The sequence below is a fragment of the Aotus nancymaae genome, unplaced genomic scaffold, assembly GCF_030222135.1.
Source record: "Aotus nancymaae isolate 86718 unplaced genomic scaffold, 86718_ANA_hifiasm-v0.15.2.pri h1tg000002l, whole genome shotgun sequence".
Taxonomy (NCBI): domain Eukaryota; kingdom Metazoa; phylum Chordata; class Mammalia; order Primates; family Aotidae; genus Aotus; species Aotus nancymaae.
The window spans coordinates 14,090,055-14,105,717 of record NW_026988413.1 but is presented as its reverse complement, the minus strand read 5'-3'; the positions used below and the strand labels follow the sequence as shown (position 1 = coordinate 14,105,717).

Sequence of the window (15,663 nt, the reverse complement as noted above, 5' to 3'; positions counted from 1 at the left end):
TTCTCCAAACTGAATCATTGCGAACAAGTCACAGGGTCACGTAGGTAGGTGAGCTCAGCGCTAGGTTTTAGGTAAAGGAAATGGCAGGGACAGAAATCAAGAGAACCTGAATTCAGAATCCTGCCAAGGGCCACCTGAGAGACAGTGATCACATCTTTTATTTTCTCCAGTGTTCTCATTTCTCAGCTAAATGAGGCAGGCTGGTGGCCGGCACTCACTAAGTCCCTTCGGGGTCTGCAATGTCAGGACTAACAGCACCGCAAGTTAAAACCTCATAATACTGAATCTGGTACAACAATTTTAAATTCAGAAAACGCATATGCTGGTTATGTAAAAATAAGTATCAAAAATAAAGGGCAAAATATACAAGGGAAGGAATGCAAGCTAACTTACCTCTGAGGATGGGGGCGTGCGACTTGGTGGGGGAAGGGGTTTTAACTCTTTTATTTCTTAGAAAGAAAGTGGGGGGTGGAGGAAGAGAGGGAGCCCTGAATCAAAGGTGATAAAATGTCGGCATACAATAAATCTGTCATATTATCTTCTGCATGTAGCTTTGAAATACATTTCATAATAAACTGCGTTTATAAGGGGCAGATTTGCTGGTTAGGTTCCTGGAGAAGAAATGCAGCATGAAAGAAATGAGACTGGTAGAAGCTGAAACAGAAACAGCAATGGAGAAGGCACAGGAAACCCTCTTTGAAAGACATCTTCCTCTCTAGACCCAAAACCCATGGGGACTCAGGCCAAAAACGCGACCACTTTGGCAGGCCATCATGCGCCCCCTTGGCCATGCTCCCCAGGGACCCCGACCCAGAATCAGTGCCTCCTTCTACCACCCGTGCCTCAGCGGACTGCATCGGGAACCGCCCTTGAATTGGTCAGTGCGGCCGGGCCTGCTCTGGTCCCAGAAACCATCTTTGGACGAGACTCACCCTTCTGTCCAGCAATTTCCACACCAGGCTACTTCAGAGGTGGGAGTCTTCCACAGAGACGTAGGAAGGCGCTGGGGCAGATGGCTTGGGGATTTGCAAATTGGTAGTAGGGTGACTGGGAGAAGGCGCGTTGGGGGAAGTGGGCTGCAGTGCAGATGGTGGGGGTGGGGGCGTCCCTGGGAGCTGATTGGCTGCCGCGGGTGGGGGTGGAGCTTGGCCGCTGCCCCCGACCGCAGAGGCCCCGCTTTGTGTCAGTTTCTACCCCAAGATGCGGCCCCCAGATCCAGGATAGAGGCCCAGGCTCCCGCCCTGCGAGTGCAGCAGGACGATTCGTTTCAAAGCACATCGTTGAGACTATTTATAAACAAGGGAGCGATGGATAAATAACGATGATCTCTATATAAAATAATACATAACTATTTTCAAGGATGGGTTAAATCTACGTATATTAATCTATTTTATATATTGCCTCTGTATATCTTTATATATTATTTTTAAAATAAACATTTAACATAGTAAAAAAGTTCCATTTTGTATAAAAACTTTAAAACCGTTCATATATACTCATATAAACACAGAAATTATATGGAATATAAACTATTACAATCAGTTACTTCAGACAGGAAAGTGGATTATTTATTTTTTCCTTAATATATCTCATTAACGTTTCAATAGTCACACGTATTATTTTGTAATAAAAATAATTTAATCAACCAAAAAACTACATAAAATATCCTTGCTCAAGCAGCTGGCAGCGGCTTCTCTACAAATACGATTTCTCCCTGTGGAAAGGTTTCTTGAGCTTTGTTCCTAGTTCGGATCCATGTTATTTGAGTAGTACGCGACACTTGGCCATGGAGCCAGGAGCTGGCTTTATGCCTGACCAGGTCCTGCACTCACATCTGTTCATCTAACCTGCTGAGTTCAACTGTAAAACCTGGAGGAACCACTCATCCCTTTTTATAGCTGGTCCCCAGGGCCCCAGGGAGATTTGCGTGGCCCTTGTCCGTCTCTAGCTTCCTCATCCCTCACTGCCCTGGCCCCTATTTGTTGGATACCTAAGGAAGGGTTGTCCGGGAACCAAACTGTTCTCAAGAAAAGACCATCACAAAACTTTCTCCCCTACTATGAAAGCGTAGTGTCCAGAGTGAACCTTCCAGGGGAAGATGGCTTCAGCGGTGAAGGGACGGGGTGCGACATCCCGTATAACCTAAGGGTTTCATTTCAACTGCCCCAACTAGCGGAAGCATAGGTTAAGAACTGTGTTTTATTCTTTCTATTCCCTACTTCACCCAGGTTACAAACAGATGCTCTGTAATGTCCACTGGATGAATGGATGGATGAAATGGGGTAAGAAGAAAATCCTTAAGATCATTCCTCAATCAAACAAACAGCAGGCGAACGCAGAAAACGAATCAAATTACAAACTTCCTGTGCTATAAGTTTTTCCTTCCTTCATGCTCTTTTAATGCTTCCTCAAATTTTACATTTTTTTTTTTTCTTTTCTTGAAACGGGGAGTGGAGCGCAGTGAGACTTCTTCAAACTGCGCTGGAGCGCAGTGGAGCGAGGCTCACTGCAACCTCGACCTCCCGGGCTCAATCGATCCGCCTGCCTCAGCCTCTCCAGTAGTTGGGACTACAGATGCGCGCTATCATGCCTAGGGAGGTTTGTAATTTTTTTGTAGAGATGGGGGTCTCACTTTGTTGCCCAGGCTGGTTTCAAACTCCTGGGCTCAAGTGATCCTCCTGCTTCCGCTCCCAAAGTACTGGAAATACAGGCATAAACCACCCTGCCTGGATGCTCCCTCAAATTCTGAGCTGGTTCTATCTCCTCTTTCTCAGTCTCAGACACATTACAAGCCCAATTTTAAATCCTGGATCCTTTCTTATTTCTACATCCCCTTGAGTTTGTTTTCCTTTCTAACGTTCTGCCTGGAGTAGCTCTGAGTAATGAAGACCGCCATGAAATCCTGAAAGTATTGAAATAACTTTTGAGATACTAAATTCCATAAATATTCAGCAACATGTGAATAAATGAACAATTTATTAAAAATAGATTAAAAATCTACATTAAAATATTATACAATTCTTTAAAGAGAGGCTCAATTCATACCTTGAGAAATTGTCTTCACATATATTCTCAGCAAAAAAAGTATGATCCTACTTTATACAGGGAAAAAAATTCTATAATTGTGTATTTATGTTTATCTAAGCACAGAAAACATAAGTACAAATTTGGCTATTTCAGGAAGTGGGGGAGGGTTGAGCAGTAATTTTTTTTTCTTTAGACACTTTGTATTTTGAAAATGTTACAAGTATCATTTTCAAACACAAAATAAGACTGTTCAGTGATATCACTCTTAGGTATGTACCCAATATACACATTTTCACCAAAGGACATGTACTGGAATCCTCAAAGCATCACCATTCAATGTAGTCTAAAACTGGAAACTATTCAAATACCCTTCCTGCTTTCTCAGCTGTAGTGCCACCCTGGTCTCTCAGCTGGGTACCAGCAACAGTAGAATGTTTAAATAAATTGTGGCACATTCACAATGAAACATTGTACAGCAATGAGAATGAAGGATTTACATTTTTCACAAAATAGCTGAATCTTACCAACATACCAGAGTGAACTAGCCAGAAAAAAGACAGCACATACTGTATTGTTATATTTACATAAATATGAAAACAAGTGAAACTAATATTTGATATTAAGACTCAGAATAATATTTACTCTTGGGCAAGGCAGTGACTAGAGATGAACACAAAGGAGACTTCTGGGTTACTGTTAATGTTCTCTTAATCAGTTTAGGTGCTGGTCCAAGGTCTTGTTCAGTTTGTAAAAATGTATCAAGCTGTAAATTTATGATATACTGATATGTAAGCACACATGCAAATATCTAACTTTAATAAGGTGTTAAAAATAATATTTTAGTTCTAGAAATGTAGATAAATGTCCCAAATCATATTACTGATGGAAACAACATATATACACAAAATATTATAAATTCATCAATGAGATGATATGAAAGTAAAGAGTACACAAAGGCAAAACCAAACTAAAAGTAGGAAACACTGAAGGAAACAAGCACAAAAGCTGGCTCTCACCACCATGCTTCCACAAAACCCTCATGGGGTTTCCAGTCTAGGATATTAAGACCAAGCCCACATAAAGAATATAATTTAAAATGACATCCTGGCACAAAACTCAGGCACCAAAGGGGTATTTCAACAGGGTAAAAGGTAAATGGGAAGTAAATTTGTAACACAGAAGAAATCAATGCAATTTGCTTGTCTTAACCCTGCTGAAAGATGAAGAGGAAAAAGATCAATGAGAATGAGTAACCACAAACCAGTTTTCCAAATAGGTTTGCAATATTAATTCATGCTACCTCTGTGGATTGAAAAACCCTAAGGAAATAATTTGAGGTGGTTCCCAATTTGCTAATGTATTCAGTTGGAAGATGTACATGCATATCTTTTCTAGAGAAATTTAACTTTAGAAATAATTTCTAGGACAAAAGTTCACATGAAAGGAGCAACTTGTACTGATAATTTTTAAAATCACATAACACTCAGGAAGTAAAGCACAACGAAAGAGAGCTATTACAAACAAGAGAATCAGAAACAGGCAAAATTCAGATATCAGAATTACTGGTCACAGAATATAGAATAGCCATGTTTTATACCTTTGAAAAATAAAAGAGAAACAAGAAAGTTGAAGAGGAAATAATTGTTTTTATAAAAAGAATCAAATATAGCTAGAAATAAAAAATAATTGAAGATAGTGCAAAATAGAAATTTATTGAAGAGACTAAATAGAAGATTAAACAAAGTTAAGAAAGAATTACTTAGCTGGATCTAGAGTAAATTATTCATAATTCAGTCTAAAATTGAAAAAATGATGGAAAATATGAAAAGAAGACATAGAGCATATGGTGAGAACATCTAAGACACATCTGATCTGAGGTTCAAATAGATATAATAGAAAGATCATAGGAGAGTTATTATTGAAACAAATGATTGAATTTTCCAGAGATCTTGAAAGACACCAATCTTCAGACCCAGGAAGTCTAACAAATCCTAAAATGATAAAAAGAAATACTGATCTAAATATATCATAGTGAATTAAAGAAGAGAAGACACCAAAGACGTCTCAATTGGTTCAGCTTACGCAACTCTGACTGAAAAATCAAAGTTAAGCAAACTCTCCATTTGATGGGATACATCAAGATCAGCTGCAGACAAGAGAAGAACTTTCAATGGAAATTTTAAACAAGTAAGATCAAGATTCTTACTTGAAGCATATCCTCGAAGAACTGTAATATAAAAGGAAACGTGGCTTTACTATCCTGAAGACAAAGCAGAATCAAAGCAATGGCTACCAAGAGGTAGAAGTGGCCCAGTCAAAGCAAAAGCAGACTGTTCAAAAGCAAAGATCATGGCGACAGTTTTTTGAGATGCTCAAGGTGTTTTGCTTGTTGACTTTATGGAAGGCCAAGGAATGATAACATCTGCTTATTATTGTAGTGCTCTTATAAAGTCAGCCATAGCTTTAGCAGGAAAACACCCAGGAAAGCTTCACCAGACAGTCCTTCTCCATTATGGCAACGACTTGCCCATTCTTCTCATCAAATAAGGGCAATTTTGTAAGAGTTTCAATGGGGAATCATTAGGCATGCACCTTATAGTCCTGATTTGGCTACTTCTGACTTCTTGTTTCCCAATCTTAAAAAATCTGTAAAGGGCAACCATTTTTCTTTAGTTAATAATATAAAAAAGACTGCATCTACATGACTGAACTCCCAGGACTTTTAGTTTCTTAGTGATGGACTAAATTGCTTTTGTCACTGCTTACAAAAGTGACTTGAACTTGAAGGGGCAACATTTATTTTTGTTGTTGAGGCAACATTTATTTATTTTTTATTTTTTAATTTCATTTTTTCCCCCACAAACTTTTTGAAATTCCCTTGTATCTTTGCAACAATCCTCCCATTGGAAACAATAATAAAAGCTCAACAAAACATAGGAAACAATTGAAGACTTGGAAAAGTAAACAACATAAACAGGACATGAGGACTATAATCCTTAAGAGCTAGAATGGCTATATGAACAATGGGCAAAGTAAACATTACTGTCAACAAGTGTTACTATAGATAAAAAACACATTTCATAATGATAAAAGAATCGATTCAATATAGCCATACAAACATTTTAAATCTGTATCCTTAATAACATAACTTCAAAATTTATGAAGCAAAGTTGACAACAATAAAAGAAGTAACAGACAAGTCCATAGGCATAGTTTAAGATTTAAGTACATCTTTCTCAGTAATCTGATAAAACAAGTGCATAAAAAATCAGTAAGGATATTCATGATTTGAAAAACATAATTAACAAATTTGACCCTGTTGGCACATGTGGTACATATATGCCTACCAACAACAGTTTACACATGATTTTTAGTGCATGTCAAACATTTTCGCAAGTAAACCATATATTGGGCGTAAAACAAGTCTCAAGAAACTCAAAAGGATATAGAATATATTCTCTGATCTGAGTGGAATTAAACCAGAAATAAATAACTAAACCAGAAATAATTAATTAGAAAATTCCCACAAGTTTGGAAATTAAAGAATATACTTCTGAACACCCCTTAGGTCACAGAAGAAATCACAATGTAAATTAGAAAATATTTTAACTAAATAATGATTAAAATACAATTTATCAAAATTTGTGGGATGCAGCAAAAGCAACTACTTAATAAAGGAAAACCGCAGCTCTAAATGCATATATTAGTAAAAGGGAAAGACTAAAACTATTTCAAGTATTAAAAAAGAACAAATTAAATCAAAGAATATAATAAACATAAAAGCAAGAATCAAATTCAAAAAATTTTAGAAATTAAGTAAAACCAAAAGTTAGTTTTAATGAACCAAACTAAGAATGATCAATAGAGAGACACAGAGAGAGAATCCATTATAATTGTCAGGGGACATTATTACAGTCCCAAAAGATATTAAAAATATAACAAAGTGATATTATAAATAACCATATGCCAATCAGTCTCAGAAATTCAGATGAATTTTCAAATTCCTTAAACAACATAATTTGTCTGAAATGGCAAGAAGAAACAGAAAATATTAATAATCCTATACATCAAAAAAATGTCCAAAATCAAAAACATTCCCCAAAAATGTTTAGGCCCAAAAGGATTTTTATGGTGAATTTTGCTAAACATTTGAGAAAAATATAATACCAATATTATAAAACTTCTTCCAGAGAAAAGTAAACAAAGAAATCCTTTCCAACTCATTTTTATTACATGCAGCATAACTTTGATACCAAAATCTGTTAAGTACATTACAAGAACAAAAAACTAGAGAGGAATATTACTCAGTGAACATAGATTCAAAAAGTCTAATGGTGTGAAAACCTTTTTCAATAAGTAGTTCTTGATTGATTAGATGTCTGTATGAAAACTAATGAACCCTAACTCATACCTCATGTCATATACAAAAAGATAATCTGGGATAAATTATGAAACTAAATGTGAATGATAGAACTATTACTCATAGGGAATCTTCTTGTGACCTAAAGGTATGCCAAATTCTCTTCAGTATGACTCTAGTCCTAGCCATAAATGTTTGGATTTATTAATAATAAAAATTAGGTATTATAAAAATTAAGTAAATTAAGAAGTTCTTTTTATTAAAAGACATAATTACCAGTGTGAAAAGGCAAACCAAAGATTGGAAAAGGATATTTGCAAATCACTGATACAAGTGAAAATGTATATGCATATCCAGAATATAATTTAAGATACAAAATTTAAAAAAAGAAAACACCTCTTTGCCACCAAATAGACAAAATACATGTGCAGGTACATCACAAAATATGATATTCAAATGGCCAATAAGCATACAAAAGATGCTTAATATAATTAGTCATCAAAGCAATGCAAATTAAAACCATAATGAGATGCCTATATCCATTCCAGGTTGCTAAAATTAATTATAGTGACAATATCAAATGGTGACAAGGATCTGGAGCTGATGGAACTTGTATATATTTCTGATGGGAGGGTAAACTGATACAGCTATGTGATAAAACTGTGTGACATTATTTAGCCTGATTAGATGTATGTTCATGAAAAGTAAGGTTCTATGTCTACCAAAGATATATACAAATGAGCTTTATTTTTAATAGTCAAAAAAACTTGGAAAAAATAAATATCCATCAACAGTAGAAAGGATAAATAATTTGCAATGTACTTATACAATACTACAGACAAAATTACTGCTATATGCCACTACATGAAGAATCTCATAGACCTAATGCTGCATAAAACAAACACAAACGGATATCTATTTATGACTCAATTTATGTGAAGATCAAGACTGAACCAATATATCATGACAGAAGTTTGAATAGGGTTATTTCTGAGAATGAAAATTACCTAGGGTAGGGAAAAACAAAGTCTTCTGAGGTGCTGTAAATATTCTATATCCTGATCTGACCATATACATATATAAAATTTATTGAGCTGTACTTTTAATATTTGTGAATCTCACTCTATATATGTTATACCTCAGGTTGTTTTTGTAAAAAGTAAAATCTATAAACACATATTTAATACACTGACAGTATTAAATAACAATAAACAATTGATACTTGGGGGTAAGAGACAAAGTAATAAGGATCAATTTAACTTAAGTATGCTAAATTAAATCTGTTATAAAACTAGTTAAAATGTTTAAAAAAATAGGAATTATATGAGCTAAATGTATTAGAAAATTAAAGCATCAGAACTAAAACATGTAACTTCCAAATAAAAGGAAGAACAAAAATGGGCAAAGAAAGAAAGAAGGGGAAAAAAAGGCAGGTAAAGAAAAATGAAACATAAAAGGCAGGAAAAATAAAAAGCAAATACTAAGATGGTAGAAATAAATCTAATTGTATTACTAATCACAATAAATATACATGAATTAAATTATTGAATAAGTTTAAATTTTCAAACAATATTTTAAAAATCCAGACTTTTAAAAAATCCAAATGTTTGCTACATATATAATTGAAACATAAATTCAGAAGATTTAGAGTCAAATGATAAAAGAGAGATAAATGACACCTTGATTTTATCTTTGAAAAAATTAGGATTTTAAAACAAAAAACATTAATAGGTACCTATAATGTAAGGTCCCTATATTATGATATGAAGTTCAATTTACAACAACTCACTGATAACACAGCCTCAAAATATATAAAGCAAAAATATATAGATTTATGAGAAATTGTCAAATCCATCATCACAGTGAAAATATTTAACATATCTTTCCGTAATTGATAATTCAAGCAAATAAAAAATTGAAGACATGTAAGACTGGATTGTATAATTAAAACAGTTGTTTTAAAGATATACACAGAACATCATATAATTATAGACAAGACATACTTTTTAAGCACGCAAAGAAAACAAACTGGATTTTAAAGCTAGCTTCAGTGAATTTAAAGGAATTGGTACGATGTAATCTCTGACTACAATATAAATTAGTTAGGGAACTACAAGATAAAAGAAAGTTCATATGGCCGACTGGAATTTAAAAGGTACACTTCTAAAAATTCATGTCTCAAACAAGAGGCTATAAGGAAAATTATAAATAAAGCTACATGATCAAAAATAATCATACCAAAACTTATAAGATGTAGCTAAAATGTAGCGATAGAAATTTATAGCTTTAAAAGCTTACATAAGAAACTCAAAATGAATGAGCTAAGCATATAATTTAAAAGCTTAGGAAATAAATCATAGAAATTCAAAGAAAGAAGGAAGAAATAATAAAATAAGTAAAAATTAGTAAAAGACATAAGGCTTTTTTGTTGGTATTTGAAAAACTAATAAAGTAAACCAAGTTCTGGAAAAATTAAAACAAAAAAGAGAAAATGTCCACATATTTGGCTATATCAATAGATAATTGAAAGATTTATAAACAGAATGAGAGGATATTATAAACAAGTTTATTTTATTAATCTTGAATACATATATTCATATATATATATACTTGACCCTTGAACAACACAGGTGTGAACTGCCTTCGTCCAATTATCTGGATTTTCTTCTGCCTCTGCCACCCCAGAGACAGCAACACCAACCCCTCCTCATCTTCAGTCTACTTAATGTGAAGATGACAAGGAAGACCTTCATGATGATTCATTTTACTTAATGAATGATAAATATGTTTTCTCTTCCTCATGATTTTCTTAGTAACATTCTCCTTTTTCTAGTTAAGAATATAATACATACAACATATAAAATGTATTAATCAACTGCTTCTGTTACTGGTAAGACTTCCACTCATCAGTAGGCTATGGGTACTGAGTAGTGGAGGACTCGAAAATTATATACAAATTTTCAATTCTGAAGGGTGTCAGTACCCCAACTGCTGCATTGTTCAACGGTCAAATGTATTTATATATATTGAATAAACATATACATATATTAATATGTTCGTATATATGTGAAATTGTTAAATATCTTGGAAAATACAATTTACCACAACTGACTCCATAGGAAAACCTAAATAGTGCTATAATCATTAAAGTCTTCTGACAAAATACACTCCAAACACAGATGATTTTACAGGTAATTCAAGGAAATATTCAAGGACCAGAAATCCCAATCTTGTATAAATTCTTCCGAAGAGTGGCATAAGGGAGAATACTATTCATATTATTTTATGATTATACCAATATCAGAAAAGGATAATACAGAAAAGTATAATTACATGCCAATCTTAAATCACACATATAAATACAAATATCTAATGTTTACCTTTGTATCTATATCCACACACAGAAGGTACTACATATTTACCAGGAAAGATTTATTCCAAGAATACAAAATTGGTTTAATATCAGAAATTAAATACTATACTACGTTAATATATACATATTTTTAAAAAGTATACATATTCTCAACAGCTACAGAAAAACCATTTGAAAAAAATCCATTGATAATAAAAGTGCTTACGAAAAGAAGAATGGAACTTTCTTATCATGGGAAAGATGTTTACAAAGTAACTATAGCAAATGTCATGTTTAAGTTAATATAGTGAAATATTTCTCTTTAGTATCTTACGGACAAAACAAGATGCCCTTTACTACTTTTATTCAACAGTGTACTGGAGCTCCTAATCATTGTCATAAGACAGAAGAAAGAAATTAAAGGTATTAGAATTGGAAAGGAATAAACAAACTTATCATTATTTTCAGATGATATGATTGCCTATGTAGCAATTCTGAAAGAGGCTACAGGTAAATTTAGAAGTATTACTTTTCTCAAGTTTGATATATAATTAATATATAAGAGGCAACTGAATTTCTATATGCTAGTAACAATAAGCTATAAAATATAACTTTTACAAAAGAAAATACTTACAATAGCAGTAAAAATATAGGGTGCCTAGAAATTTAACAAAAACTGAGCAAAAAGAAAACAATAAAAAACAGTACAAAACATGAAAGATGACCTAAATAAACAGCATCATATCATGTTCATCGAGGAAGAGATCCAACGTCTTAGAAGTAATTTCTGCCCAAAATGATTTATAGAATGCAATGGTTTGAATGTGTCCCTCAAAAAGCAGGTGTTGGAAACTTAATCTCCAATGCAACTGTGTTGAAGGGTGGGCTTATTGAGAGACAAGCCATGAGGGCAGAGTGAATCAATTAATGCCATTACTGTGGGAGTGAGCTCATTATAAAAGGCGGCATTCACCCTCCTTTTACTCCCTCTCTTTCTCCCTTTCTCTACCTTTATGCCATGGAATGACACAGTAAGAAGACTCTTGCCAGATGCCAGCCACTCAATCTTTGACTTCCCAGCCTTCAGAACTGTGAGTCAATACATTTCTGTTCCTTATAAATTACTCATTCTCAGGCATTCTGCTACAGTAGCGCAAAACAGACTAAGACATAGAGTTGATTCAATACCAACCAGAATTCCAACAGGTTTATTTGCTTGTCTTTTTCTTGTTTTGGAGACCTTGATATGTTTATTTAAATATTTATATGGAAGGCCAAAGGTCCACATAAAGCTAAAACACTCTTGAAGAAGAAACAAGTGATAGGACTTTTCCTATCAGATTTCAAGGCTTTTAATAAAACTATAGTAATTAAAAATTATTTAGTATTGGTGCAGAGTTTAGACATAGAGAAAATAGTAATGGGGGCTCAAAACAAATTAAACGAATTCCTGCTTATATGGAAATCCTGATTCACGCAAATCACTGGTGCTGGGACAACTGATTATCCATATGGAATAAACAACATAAAAATCAATTTCCATATGGATTAAGACTAATTGCCAAAGGCAAAACCATAACACTTTTAGAAAATTATACACTAAAATTAATATGTGACTTTGAGAAAACAATCATCAAAAAGACAAGCTATAACAAAAGCACTACTGACTTGAAATTAAATTCAAAACTCAGACTCATTGATAGAGACAGAGAAAAAAACAGACATAAAGATATACAGAGAAGAAAACCCTCAAAAGCAAATTGGAAACATGTCTGTGGCATATATAGCTAACAATTATTGCTTAGTACCTAGATTATATGAAGAAAGCATTCCAATGAGTCAATAAAAAAGGTAAACAATCCAATATAAAAATGAATAAGAGACAGGAATCAGAATTTCACAAAGAGAAAGCACATTAACAGATCAACATGTAAAAAGATAGTCAACTTATTAGTTATGGGAAAATGCTAATTGAAATCACAGCGAAATGCTATTTCATACCTGCCAGACTGACAAAAAGTGAAATTTTACAAGACCAAGCTATGGCAAGTGTGTAGAGCAACAAGAACTCTCATCCACTGCTGGAGGGAGTGCAAACTGGTTTAACACTTTGGAAACAGTTTAGAAATGACCTAATAAAATTGAACTTACATAAATCTTATAACTCAGCAATTCTACTTCCAGCTGTATAATCTAGGGAAACTCCCACACAAGTGTACTTGAATATTAGACATGGGCAGGCTTTAAAGTGGCCCTGATAATCCCTGCCTCCCGCTGTTCATGTCCTTGTGTCACCTCCTTCCCTTCAGTGTGAGTTTGACCTAGGGACTCACGTCTAATGGATAAAAAACGGTAAAAAAATAATGGGATGTCGCTTCTGAGATTACAAAACAATCTGATTTTTGTCTTCTCTTTCTCTCTGGGAGCCTTCACTCTGAGGGGAATAAGCTGCCATGTTGCAACTATTCTTTATACAGAGGCCTATGTGGCAAAGAACTGATGTGTCCAGCCTTGGTCAGTGAGGCCAATAGGCCTGCCAGCAGTCATGTGAGTAAGCCTGGGAGAGGTCCTTGACCCTATGCCTAGCCGTCAGATGACTGAGGCCCTGGCAATACCTTAATTCTTGACACAGCCTGTGAGAGACTCTGAGTCAGAGACTCCCAGCTAAGCCCCTCCTGGATTCCTGATCCACGGAAACTGTAAGATAGGAGGTAATAGGCTTTGTTTTGTTTTGTTTTGTTTTGTTTGTTCACTTTGGTTTGAAGCTGCCAGGTGTTGGGGTAATTTGTGACACGGCTTATTGATAAATCATACACCTCCAAAGCTAGAAAAAATCCAAATGTCTAACAGCAGTAGAATGGATAAATTATGTACATTTACACCACAAACGACGAAAATGAAGGACGCATCAAAGATGAACCTATAAAACTTAGGCATACGTACAGGATAATGTCATTGATATGAAAGTACAAAACTGAGAAAGCCAATACATATCTGTTTTAGGAATACACACACAAATATGGTAAAACTATAAAGAAAAGCAAGGGAATCATTAAGACAAAAATCATGAAAGATGTCCCATCTTAGAGAAGGGAAAAGAATGGGCGTCAGTTTGGACTCATGGGCTTCTAAGGTATTATTCTATATTTTAATCCTGGAGATGGTCAGGCATTCGTTTCATTATTTTTCAGACCATTCTGAGATGTTTTGTGTACCTTTTATTCAACATTTTAAAAGTATTGAAACGCAATTCATCAACAAATCACTAGTTTGGAGGATGAAAGTGATGGACCGATGGTTGGCTGGTCAGCTAGACAGATACATTCTGTCCTTTATGTCTAGTTCAAGCTGTACTTCTTCCAAATTTCCATGATTATTCAATTGGCAAAGATCTTTTTCTCCTGTACTTAAGGCCTTCTTCTGCTGCAGGTTGGGCCAAACCAGCGGCCAGCTCTGGGCTGTTTACCAGCGAACTGTATCATCCAGTACTTGCTGCTTCAGGCCAAATGCATTCCAGACTAACATTCTACCTGAATTCCCGTGGCGTTCTCACCGCTACCCTTCCCCAGGTCCCTTCCCCCACCACAAACACACCCAGAGCCCGTGGGCGCCTAGAGCACTGGGGTGGATGAAAACTTTCACCTGGACTTAACAGAGAGAAGCTAGCCTAGAAGAATGCAAGCCCCCAGCAGGCGAGATCAAATCGCCTCGAGGGCTCCAGCTCGCTCAGATCTTAATGGCTCCCTGCGGAGTGAAAAAACAAATCCTAAGAAAATAAGGGGGTCATCGCCTCCTCCCCAGCAGAGCAGATAACAATGCACGAGAATGAAATAGAGATCGAGCTGCAGAGAAAAATCAGCCACGGGGCAGAGAGGAAGGAGGAGACTCCCTGAGGAACGCCTCTGTCACCTGGGGCGCGCGGAGAGGCCGCGGTCCACGCCCTGCCCTCCCCAGACACTCAGCATCGCACCCAGCGCGCCGCTTCCCGCCACGGACACTAACCCGGGGCCGCGGCCTCGGTCACTGCGGGCCTCTCCTGGTCCAGAGTTCACGCTGAACCCCACTCACTGTTTGCCCCGCTGTTCCCTGCAGCGCGGGTTCGGAGCAGTAGGAACCTGCTAGGAGCGGGAGGCGGTCGTTCCCAGAAGGAAGCAGCTTCCCTGCCCAGCAGGCACCGGGCGGCGGGCGCGAGACTGCGGGACGTGGAAAGTCGCGGGCGGAGACAGCGGGGGAACGCGGAGGAGGGGTCGGGGGAAGGGGGTGGGGGGGGCGCCGTCCCGGGAGCTGATTGGCCGACGCGGACGGGGGCGGGGCTTGGGCGGTGCCGCTCCTCCCCTAGGGGAGTTTGAGTTTGTGTCAGTTTCTGCCCCCAGGTGTGGCTCCAAATCCGGGACGCAGGCCTAGGCGCCCGCCCAGGACTACAGGGAGTAAATTGTTAAAAACAAACAAACAAACAAAAACATGCGAGACAATTTCTGAACAAGTGAGGGCCTTGCTAAATAATCTCAGATGTTTATATAAAATAATACAAGACTATTTTTAAGGACCCTTGAAATCTGTAGGTCCTAGATATATTTTTTAATTAAAAAAATCAAGTTGTATTAAAATGGAGAGTAGGATTTCTTTCTTCTTTTTTTTTCTTTTTGAGATGGGGTTTCGTTCTGCCACCCAGGCTGGAGTGCAGTGGTGCACTCATAACTCACTGCAGCCTCGACCTCCCAGGCTCAAGCGATCCTTCCATTTCAGCCTCCTCAGTGGCTGGGACCACAAGCGCGGCGCCACCATGCCCAGCTAATTTTTTGATTTTTTGTTAGAGACAGGGTCTTACTTTGTTGCCCAGGCTGGTTTCAAACGCCAGGGCTCAAGCCATCCTCCTGCCTCGGCCTCCCAAAGTGCTAGGATCACAGGCCTGAGCCACTCACTG

At 36.5% G+C, this 15,663-nt stretch overlaps 1 protein-coding gene across 2 annotated transcripts in view; it reads right to left on the bottom strand.

Annotated features, from left to right (window-relative positions):
• TCAF1 (TRPM8 channel associated factor 1) overlaps positions 1-14,951 on the bottom strand; it is a 52,718-nt gene extending 37,767 nt beyond the window's left edge. The window contains exon 1 of one of the 2 annotated variants that reach the window (XM_064372523.1): positions 14,742-14,951. The gene's annotated coding sequence lies outside the window, so the exon portion shown is untranslated. Of the gene's footprint in view, positions 1-932; positions 1,077-14,741 lie in introns of those variants that run through there. The other variant, XM_012447553.2, reaches the window with a different exon arrangement.
• Positions 14,952-15,663: the final 712 nt, after the last annotated feature.